General features: G+C 44.7%; 1 pseudogene across 1 annotated transcript; it reads left to right on the top strand.

Moving 5' to 3' along the window:
- Window positions 1-4,418: 4,418 nt before the first annotated feature.
- On the top strand, window positions 4,419-7,678 carry LOC118937742 (glucose-6-phosphatase catalytic subunit 1-like; annotated as a pseudogene). The gene is made up of 5 exons (XR_016485287.1): window positions 4,419-4,871; window positions 5,089-5,198; window positions 6,053-6,158; window positions 6,286-6,401; window positions 7,035-7,678. The product of XR_016485287.1 is annotated as a glucose-6-phosphatase catalytic subunit 1-like (transcript).
- Window positions 7,679-11,302: the final 3,624 nt, after the last annotated feature.

Genomic DNA, 11,302 nt, shown 5'->3' with positions numbered 1-11,302 from the left:
TGGGCTGGACCTCAGCTGTTTCCTGTTTTTTACAGTCTTTCTACTCCCCATGGTGTCTGCAGAGACCAGATCAAAGTGGGTGAATGAACTCCCCACCCCTCCTCACTTCATGGGAACGGAAGTTCTTGTTGTAATACCTTTTTAAAATAAAAAAAACTTGATTTAACTCGGCAGGTCAGTTAAAAACAAATGATTATTTACAATGACGGCCTACACCGGCCAAACCCGGACGACGCTGGGCCAACTGTGCCGCCCTATGGGACAATCACGGCCGGTTGTGATACAGCCTGGATAACAGCACAATAGGGTCTGTTGCACAAGATTTTGGTATTTTTAAGGCCACTGCGAGTTTGTAATTTTCCCTCTTGGACAACCCACAGATTTTGTAACATATCTTGGCGCAGCCTCCAATCCTTACAAAAGGTGACCTGAAAATGACCTCTCCCTGGCCATCGTAAATATTTGAAGGAATGTCCATGCAGCTAACAGGCCTCTTACGCACAACTTTGTCCACATTTTGGAAAAATGGATTTCTGCTCTGCTGCTAAGTGCCTCTTAAAGCTGTGTAGGCTACTCATCATACATATATATATATATATATATATATATATACACACACACACATATGTCTGCTCCCACTTTTGTTGCAAAACGTCTATTTTATACCTTCCACTTTCAATAAATTCCACTCACTGTGTAGACATTCAGATACAGACCAGATGTTAAAGTGTTAGAACTGTGAGGGGAATGGATACATTGAATAAACACTGGAGTTGGTGGTGTCAGAGAAAACGTTCCTATGGAGATTACCACATCTAGGTTCACATGATTTCAGTCAGACACTAAGGAAACTTTGGTTTGTCCTCCATTCTAATTAATGCCTGCAGGCTAGCTTGGTTAAAACAAGAAAGATTAGCACAAAAAAAAAAACACTCAGGAGAAAGCAAAGAACTTAATTTGTCAAATTCCTAACTTAACTCCTGACACAGCAACCCCCCCTGATAAATAAAGAGGAGACAACTGCATCTGTGTTGATGTCAGGGACATTTGCCACTGGATTCAAACTCTTAGCTGCCTAGTGCTCGTCACCCCAATGTCCTCGCCCTGTGATCTTCCTGCTCCACTAACCAGATAACGGTCATGAGTCATGACCAGTAGACTGCTCCAGTTACTGGTAAGAACCCCCACACACTGACCTCAGAGGTAGACCAAAGACTGGTTGTCAGTCTCTTCAGAGGCACCTTCATTCTGAGAGTCACTTGGAGTTTAAAAGTCTACGCCAAGATTACTAGACTTAGACTAAGCAGTAAGAAGACTTGAATAGAGGAATATACACAGGATAGCCTATAGCCTACATAGAAAGATAACATATTTCTATAAAACATTAGATCAACTGCTGGCCAGATAAAATCACACATCTTTAGCAATTTACCTGATTTCACTTGAGTTTGATTTTAATTTCATAATAAAAGACCCATGCACAACTATTAGGTAACTTCAACCATGGGAAATGTTTTTGTTTATGGCAACAAGAAAATCTAGCATAAAATACTTAATGTCAGGGTCTCTTGGTTCAGTGCATACTGTGAGGAGTCTGAACTGACTTGGGAAAGTATGTTGGAAGTTTCTAGAAAGAACCTTACTGTCATAACAAGACTGTTTATCATTTGGATTCTCTTGGCAGACTGCCTGGCGAGACATCGATAGCAACATGGGTGTCACACGCTATGGCTTCATCTGCCTATTCTCAAGGGCAATAGACGGAAAGTTGCCTATAAGTTGAGGTTCATGATAGTATAGTGCAACACTTCCTTTGAGCCTGTAGTCCTTAATTAGTCTAGTTTCTCTTTCAACAACAACTTCTATAACAGATGTATAAATGCTGAACAGACCAGATGACTTTATAAACAAGACCTCAACTTTATGGCTAAATTGTATTGTGTAAACACAGTGATGCTATTTTAATACACTAATATATCTGATGCAGCGCATCAGATGATTGTTTATTCAATATTTCAATGTGCTTGTACCCATCCCTATTAAAATAAACCATCAATTTAATGAAATCTAGGCCTATGCATGGTGAGACCCCAGTATTTGACTACCCTTTGGAACTTCCTCAAAGGTAAGCCTCTCCAACTGATGAAAGAGGATGCTGACAGAGTCCAGAAACTCAGGGAGGAATCCTACCATGTGATCTGCAAGGATAACTTTCACAAAAATCTCCCATTGACATGAATGCATTATTTCCGCAAAAGTCTGAGCCTTGTGATTCCCTGGTGCTAAAAGTCTCCAGTAGACCATTATCCTCCCGTTGTAACATGGTGAACAACGGCAACACTAGACAATGTAATGAACGCATGGTGTCCTGCACAGGTTTCCTCTCTAATACATCATGCATCCTCACACTTGTGATGAATGTGTTGGGGATGTCTGTAATCATTAACTAATAGACCTGGTTAGGTCATAACTCACAGTCCCAAACAGCCACAGCTCAGAAGCCTGATCTCCATACAAAGCAGACAACCATCGGCTGAACATTCAATATTTGGACAACTGTGTGTTTTTCTCTAGTTTATCAGGACAGTCTACTGGGACAGATGCTACCTTGGTGTGCAGGGCAGTGATGTTGGTGATGTGGTCTATGGCAAGGGTAATATTGGCGATGGAGTGCCCGGGTTAACCTCTGTTTTAACTCTGTTTATTAAACCTGGTTAAAGCACTCTGGTAATCAATATGGCGCAATTAAGACAATTGCCTTGTTATTCACACAAGTATTTGTGTAGACATATGCTCTTGACTGAGTAAACATCTTCACAGTGACATGTTGTATAGCAGAGATCAACCACAGTTAACAAAACACACTTAGAGTTCAACAAAACACACTTAGATCATGCATCTCTCAGCTGGTTTCCCCCCTCCCCACCCCACACACACATTCACTTGTCTCCCCCTCCCTGAACGTGTTTCTCAAGGGAAAGCCATCCGCTCCATTAGTGCAGTTGGAGGGGTGGGGGGACGGACATGAAATGGGAATTGTAGGATGTGTGTGTACGTGTGGTGGGCTGCACAGTGGGACCATGCTAGTGTTATTTTTAGCTCCCTGGGGAAGATTATGGTTTGTGGAGCAAACAATAGCAGCAGCAGGCAAGGAACAGGCCTAATGTCTGTCAGTCGGCCTTGGCCAGAAAACATATCACCTTGGAAACTTGTGCTGGTTGGAGGGTGGTGGCTGGGAACACTCAGCTAGAAGTAAACACAGACACTCTCCTCCTCCCCCCCTCTTCCCTCCTTCCCTCCCCTCCATGCCTCACTAAACGAGGCTACACTCTTTTCCATCACTAGCTCGACGTGCCTGTACAGTGTGGGTTTTTCCATGTTGTCCTCTTTTTTTCCCTCCTTTGGCTTTCAGCAACTCATGCTAAGTAGTATCTCCTGAAAAATTCATTTTTCTTAACATGGTTAACCATACACACACTTAGAAAAAAAGAGCTATCTAGAACCTAAAAGGGTTCTTCGGCTGTCCCCATAGTATAACACTTTGAAGAACAATTCTTGGTTCCAGGTAGAAAACTTTTGGGTTCCAAGTAGGACCCTTTCCACAGAGGGTTCTACATGGAACCAAAAAGGGTTCTCCTATTGGGACAGCCAAAGAACCCTTTTGGAACCCTTAGAGAGTACATGTAGTTTAAAGCAGTCATTGAATGAAATAAGAATGATGGACCAATTAGACATTGAGGGATACTGAACTCTTGAAAGGAGAAATCTGTCAGCGATTCATATTGAACCCATACGCTTGTTATTGTTCAACTCCACTAGCCCCATAAGAGGGCAATCAGGCGGCGGGGGAAAAACAACACTTCACATTTACTTCATCTGGTATCTACTCACTCTGAGCTCTCAACAGGGCAGGGAGTGATAACTGGATGCATGACGTGACGGTGGTGATGAGTATGTGTGCATGCATATGTCTCTCAGTGGAGGCTGGTGGGAGGAGCAATAGCAGGACGGGCTCATTGTAATGGCTGGAATGGAATTAATGGAACGGCGTCAAGCATGTGGTTTCCATATGTTTGATGCGTTTGATACCGTTCCATTGATTCCGTTCCAGCCATTACAATGAGCCCATCCTCCTATAGCACCTCCCACCAGCCGCCACTGGTGTGTGTGTACGTGCATGCATGTGTGTGTGTGTGTGTGTGTGTGGGGGGGGGGGGGGGGGGGGTCTTCCAGCAATACCACACCACAGGTAGTCCCCATAGTGATGCACTGACCAGCTGGCTGCAGTGCAGTCGGTCATGATGTAATGTTTGTCCAGTTCTTTTCCCTCCTCACTCTCTCCAGTTCAAAGATCAGGCGTGGTGGAGTGACCAGGTGTTCACACAGGGTATAAAAGGGATAGCAGCGGTGACAGGCGTGCACTGGACAGACAAGCAGCACACACTACAAGGGCTGCACAGAGACCTCACACCACTACCTCTTGACTTTATCAGACAATACACACAGAACTATGGTACTGCCAGGGGGCATCTCAGCAGACACCTCTGCTCTTCTGACGTAGGATATCAGACACAGCAGCAGCTATAGACTAGTTGTCGAAGACTGTTCTTAACGTTAGTGTGACTGTCAGATACAGTGAACTAGAGAGCAGCCATGGACACCGTCCACGCCTATGGAGTTAGCACCACACGATACCTCCAGACTCACTACAGGGACACTCAGAGCTGGTTCCTGTTTGTTTCCATGGTAGCTGACCTGCGGAACACCTTCTTTGTTTTCTTCCCTGTGTGTTTCCACCTGCGGGAAGCAGTGGGGATCAAGCTGGTCTGGGTGGCTGTGGTGGGAGACTGGCTCAACCTTATCTTCAAATGGTAGGTGACTACCAATACTAATCACAGTGCTCAGATGCTAAGATAAAGAATAACAATATAATATGTATATTTCCAGGATGAAAATAATGCAGGTTCTGAATGTTTTAACTATGCTATGAGAACGATCTAGCAGATGATCCCTCCAGTGCGTATGTTGCCAGACAGAGGAGGATTCAATATGTGATACATGATATATTACTCTCTCATGTCTACACAGGATCCTGTTTGGCGAGCGTCCCTATTGGTGGGTTCAAGAGACTCCTTACTATGGCAACTCATCAGCGCCACAAATTGGGCAGTTCCATATGACCTGTGAGACTAGTCCAGGTGAGTCTGTTTGTCTGTTGCTGGTGGCAGAACCACTGCCACCATTCTCCTTTTTGGAGAATCCATGCAGTATTTTCAACTCAAATGAATTAAATTCCATTATTTTTTATATTTTTTATTTAACCTTCATTTAACTAGGCAAGTCAGTTAAGAACAAATTCTTATTTACAATGATGGCCGAACAAAAGGCAAAAGACCACCTGCGGGGACGGGGATTAGAAATAAAAATAAATTAAATGCAAATATAGGACAAAACACACATCATGACAAGAGAGAAAACACAACACTACATACAGAGACCTAAGACAACAACATAGCATGAAAGCAACACATGGTAGCAACACAACATGGTAGCAGCACAAAACATGGTACAAACATTATTGGGCACAGACAACAGCACAAAGGGCAAGAAGGTAGAGACAACAATACATCACGCAAAGCAACCACAACTGTCAGTAAGAGTGTCCATGATTGAGTCTTTGAATTAAGAGATTGAGATAAAACTGTCCAGTTTGAGTGTTTGTTGCAGCTTGTTCCAGTCGCTAGCTGCAGTGAACTGAAAAGACAAGCGACCCAGGGATGTGTGCTTCTTTAGGGATACTTTAACAGAATGTGACTGGCAGACTGGGTGTTGTATGTGGAGGATGAGGGCTGCAGTGGATATCTCAGATAGGGGGGAGTGAGGCCTACGAGGGTTTAATAAATAAGCATAAACCAGTGGGTTTTGTGACGGATATACAGAGATGACCAGTTTACAGAAGAGTATAGAGTGCAGTTCGATTCAGTTCGATTCCATTCAGTTGGCAAATTTCTTTCAAGCAAAACTGTACTTGACAGCAGTTCTCCTCTCACAGGAAGTCCGTCGGGTCATGCCATGAGTGCTGCAGGGGTTTACTATGCTATGATCTCATCACTCCTCGCCATCCTCCTCAAGGAACATGGGGTTCACATCAAGAACTGGTAAGAGGACCAATTCTATGTTGTTTATCAGAGTTCATCTGCTAGACACAATTCTCTAGATTGAATGATCCAACTCTGCAAAGTAGTTGACTGTGTGTCCTTCCCTGCGTGTGTGTGTGTGTGTCAGGTGTGTCCGCGGGACCCTGTGGGCTGTCTTCTGGTGTGTGCAGGTGTGTGTCTGTCTCTCCAGGGTTTTCATCGCTGCCCACTTCCCTCACCAGGTTGTCGCTGGGGTCGTCACAGGTCAGTGGAGAGCCCCAACTCTTATACTGAATTCTAAATCAAACACTACCCTGTCTGCCCTTCTTTCAGTTCTGGATAAGCAATATGGTAATAGCCCTGCTTTGAACACTGATTGGCTTGGTGTAACTTCTGCCATAAATGTAGTTTATGCCATAGATGTTGTTTATGCATACACACATGATAACATACGCACTATACACACACACACAGACATAGATTTTGTGTTGTAGATATGTGCTAGTAGAGTAGTGGCCTGGGAGCACACTGAGGGCACGCACTTAATGCATTGTAAAATCTGTTGTGAAATGTATTGTGATGTTTTTAAAATTGTACAACTGCCTTAATTTTACTGGACCCCAGGAAGAGTATCTACAAATACAAACCTTTCAGATATACACCGAGTGTACAAAACATTCAGAACACCTGCTCTTTACATGACTTAGACTCACCAGGTGAAAGCTATGATCCCTTACTGATGTCACTTGTTAAATGCACTTCAATCAGTGTAGATGAAGAGGAGGAGACAGGTTAAAGAAGGATTTTTAAGCCTTGATACAATTGAGACATGGATTGTGTGTGTCCCATTCAGAGGGTAAATGGGCAAGACAAAATATTTAGGTGTCTTTGAACAAGGTATGGTAGTAGGTGCCTGGCGCCTTTGTTAGGTGTTAGGTGTTTTCCCATTTGACCGGGTCCAGTGGATCTACAGGGCTAGCCTGAGGCGCTACGTCTACACCACCCTCTCCCTGCTCTCCTTCGCTGTGGGCTTTTACCTGGTCCTCAGGGGCCTGGGGGTGAACCTGCTCTGGACCCTGGACAAGGCCCAGCGCTGGTGCCAGTGGCCCCAATGGGTCCACATAGACACTACACCCTTCGCCAGCCTCCTGCGCAACACCGGCACTCTCTTAGGCCTGGGCTTAGGCTTGCACTCGCCCCTCTACGCCGAGGCCCGGAGAGTAGGCGGTGGTGCCACATATAGGCTGGCATGCGTGGGCGCCACACTGCTGCTGCTCCACTTACTGGACTCATTCAGGCCACCAGCCCACACCAGGGCTCTGTTCTACCTGCTGTCCTTCTGTAAGAGTGCCACTGTGCCCCTGGCCACTGTGGGCATAGTGCCCTACTGCGTGGCCGAGGCAGCGGGATTGCCACGGAAAGAAACACCAGTTTTGAACTAATTCGAACTTATTGTAATTCTGTGAGAAATGCCCTGAAGGGACAGACAGAGGCGGACTGTCATAGGAGAGGCAGGAATGTTCACCCCAGTTGAAAGGACTTGAAGGTCGGTCAGTGGACCCTTGTTGCTCCATGAGGTGGATGTTTAATATGACTTCCCCCCCTCTTTTGTCACATGCACAGATGTAGTTGCAGTGTACAGTGAAATTCTTAAGCTCTGAGCTCCAGCAGTGCAGGTATGAATGAAACAATAAAAAAATACAAATAATTATTATTATTACTCAGCATACATGTCTACAACGTGACAATGATCAATATAAATGTTCATTGGGCGTGGGCAGGGTAATTGTCCGTTGGGGGGATAAAACGTCCATAGAGGGATCAGCTGTCGTTTTTCAATGGAGAAGTGCTGGTAACCTCACACAGTGCAGTGGTCATGGACAGGGCTTGCCCTGAGAAATTAGACAGCAATATAAAGCCGTTATTAGCTCACTACTTGGTTTTCTTTTTATATGATATGAGACAATTATTTTCAAATTAAATATATCTATTTTTTATTGTGTACAATCCAGATTAATCATGTTCTATGAAACAACCCCTTTTCCTGTAAATGCCCTGTGATTTGTAATACCCAATGGCACATTTTATTTGACTATCAAATAGCATAATGAATCATCACTTACTGTAGATAGACCATAGTTCATGCATTGGTTATTGCTCTCAGCCAGAAAAGCCTGTGGAGGATTCAGACTTTAGATTGTAAAATCAAGAAGCACTCCCAATCGGTTTCTTGTCTTCATGAAATATTGTTATAGGGAGAGAAGGAGGGTGAGCATATAATTACATATACACTGAACAAAAACGCAACATGTAAAGTGTTGGTCCCATGTTTCATGAGCTGAAACCAAAAATCCCAGAAATCTTCTATACGGACAAAAAGCAGATTTCGCTAAAATTTTACATACAAATTGGTTTACATCCCTGTTATTGAGCATATCTCCTTTGCCAAGATAATCCATCCACCTGACAAGTGTGGCATATCAACAAGCTGATTAAACAGCATGATCATTACACAGGTGTCACACAACACAATGCCACAGTTGTTTTGAGGGAGCGTGCAATTGAATGACTGCAGGAATGTCCACCAGAGCTGTTGCCAGATAAATGAATGTTAATTTCTCTATCATAAGCTGCCTCCAACCTTGTTTTAGAGAATTTGGCAGTGTGTCGAACCGGCCTCACAACAGCAGACCTCGTGTACTGCAGTCTGCCGCGTAATCGACTTCAGTGGGCAAATGCTCACCTTTGATGGCCACTAGCAAGCTGGAGAGGTGTGCTCTTCACGCATTAATCCCAGTTTCAACTGTACCGGGCAGATGGCATCGTGTGGGCGAGTGGTCTGCTGATGTCAATTTTGTGAACAGAGTGCCCCATGGTGGTGGTTGGGTTATGGTTTGGGCAGTTGTAAGCTACGGACAATGAAAACAATTGCATTTTATCAATGGCAATTTGAATGCACATCCCGTGACGGGATCCTGAGGCACATTGTCGTGCCATTCATCCGCCGCCATCACCTCATGTTTCAGCATGATAATGCACTGCCCCATGTCGCAAGGATCTGTACACAATTCCTAGAAGCTGATAATTTCCCAGTCCTTCCATGGCCCGCATACTCACCAGGCATGACACCCATTGAGCATGTTTGGGATGCTCTGGATCGACGTGTAAGACAGTCTGTTCCAGTTCCCGCCAACATCCAGGAACTTCGCACAGCCATTGAAGAAGAGGCCACAATCAACAGCCTGATCAACTCTATGCGAAGGAAATGTGTCGCACTGCATGAGGCAAATGGTGGTCACACCAGATACTGACTGGCTTTCTGATACATGTCCCTACTTTAAAAAAAAAAAAGTTATCTGTGACCAACAGATGCACATCTGTATTCCCAGTCATGTGAAAGCCATAGATTAGGGCCTAATGAATTTAAATTGACTGATTTCCTTACATGAACTGTAACAGTAAAATCTTTGAAATTGTTGCATGTTGCATTTATATTTTTGTTCAGTATAGAACTGTATAGAACTCGGTGGGAGTGAGACTTAGTAGTAAAGACAGAATGTGTGGGGGAGGGGAGGTCCCCTGATATACACTCAATGAGCGCTCTACGATGAATGAATGAATGGTCTATTTACATCCTCATCAAACGACTTGCTATGCATCTTGTGTGCTGTACTGTATCTTACCTCAGGAAAAAAATACACAGTCTATTTTTATGTAAACTATATGAGTCAGTGTATCAATGTATTTCCCTGTACAGGATCCTGGGACTGAACACCTCCCTCTGCAACTAGATCCTGGACTTCCTGACGGGCCGCCCCCAGGTGGTGAGGGTAGGTAGCAACACATCTGCCATGCTGATCCTCAACACTGGAGTTCCCCAGGGGTGTGTACTCAGTCCCCTCCTGTACTCCCTGTTCACCCACGACTGCATGGCCAGGTATGACTCCAACACCATCATTAAGTTTGTAGACGACACAACAGTGGTAGGCCTGATCACCGACAACGACGAGACAGCCTATAGGAGGAGGTCAGAGACCTGGCCGGGTGGTGCCAGAATAACAACCTATCCCTCAACGTGATCAATACTAAGGAGATGATTGTGGACTACAGGAAAAGGAGGACCGAGCACGCCCCCATTCTCATCGACGGGGCTGTAGTGGAGCAGGTTGAGAGCTTCAAGTTCCTTGGTGTCCACATCAACAACCAACTAGAATGGTCCAAACACACCAAGACAGTCGTGAAGAGGAAACGACAAAGCCTATTCCCCCGCAGGAAACTAAAAGGATTTGCATCACTGCCTGGTACGGCAATTGCTCGGCCTCTGACCGCAAGGCAATACAGAAGGTAGTGCGTACGGCCCAGTACATCCCTTGTGCTAAACTGCTTGCCATCCAGGAACTCTACACCAGGCGGTGTCAGAGGAAGGCCCTATAAATTGTCAAAGACCCCAGCCACCCAAGTCATGTTCTCTCTACTACCACATTGCAAGCAGTACCGGAGTGCCAAGTCTAGGACAAAAAGGCTTCTCAACAGTTTTTACCCCCAAGCCATAAAACTCCTGAACAGGTAATCAAATAGCGACCCGGACTATTTGCATTGTGTGCCCCCCGCCCCCGCCCCCCAACCAACCCATATTTTTACGCTGCTACTCTCTGTTTATCATATATGCATAGTCACTTAAACTATATATTCATGTACATACTACCTCAATTTAGCTGACCAACCAGTGCTCCCGCACATTGGCTAATCTACATTGTGTCCCACCCACCACCATATGTTCATCATATATGCATTGTCACTTTAACCATATCTACATGTACATACTACCTCAATCAGCCTGACTAACCAGTGTCTGTATGTAGCCTCGCTACTGTATATAGCCTGTCTTTTTACTGTTGTTTTATGTATTTTCCTACCTATTATTCACTATTGGTTAGAGCCTGTAAGTAAGCATTTCACTGTAAGGTCTACCTACACCTGTTGTATTTGGCACACATGACAAATAAACTTTGATTTACACTCTCTGGGGCCCTTGGGATGTCCCTACCTCTAAACCCTAACCTTACATTTCAACTTCAATGTGGGGGGTAGGGACATCCCAAGGATTCCGAATAGCAAGGTGCCTTTACACAAGGGACCATCGTGTACAAGTTACAACACTGCCA

This window comes from Oncorhynchus mykiss, chromosome 12 (assembly GCF_057628025.1).
Source record: "Oncorhynchus mykiss isolate SJ-2025 chromosome 12, ASM5762802v1, whole genome shotgun sequence".
Lineage (NCBI taxonomy): Eukaryota > Metazoa > Chordata > Actinopteri > Salmoniformes > Salmonidae > Oncorhynchus > Oncorhynchus mykiss.
This window is presented reverse-complemented; position numbering and strand designations above follow the sequence as displayed.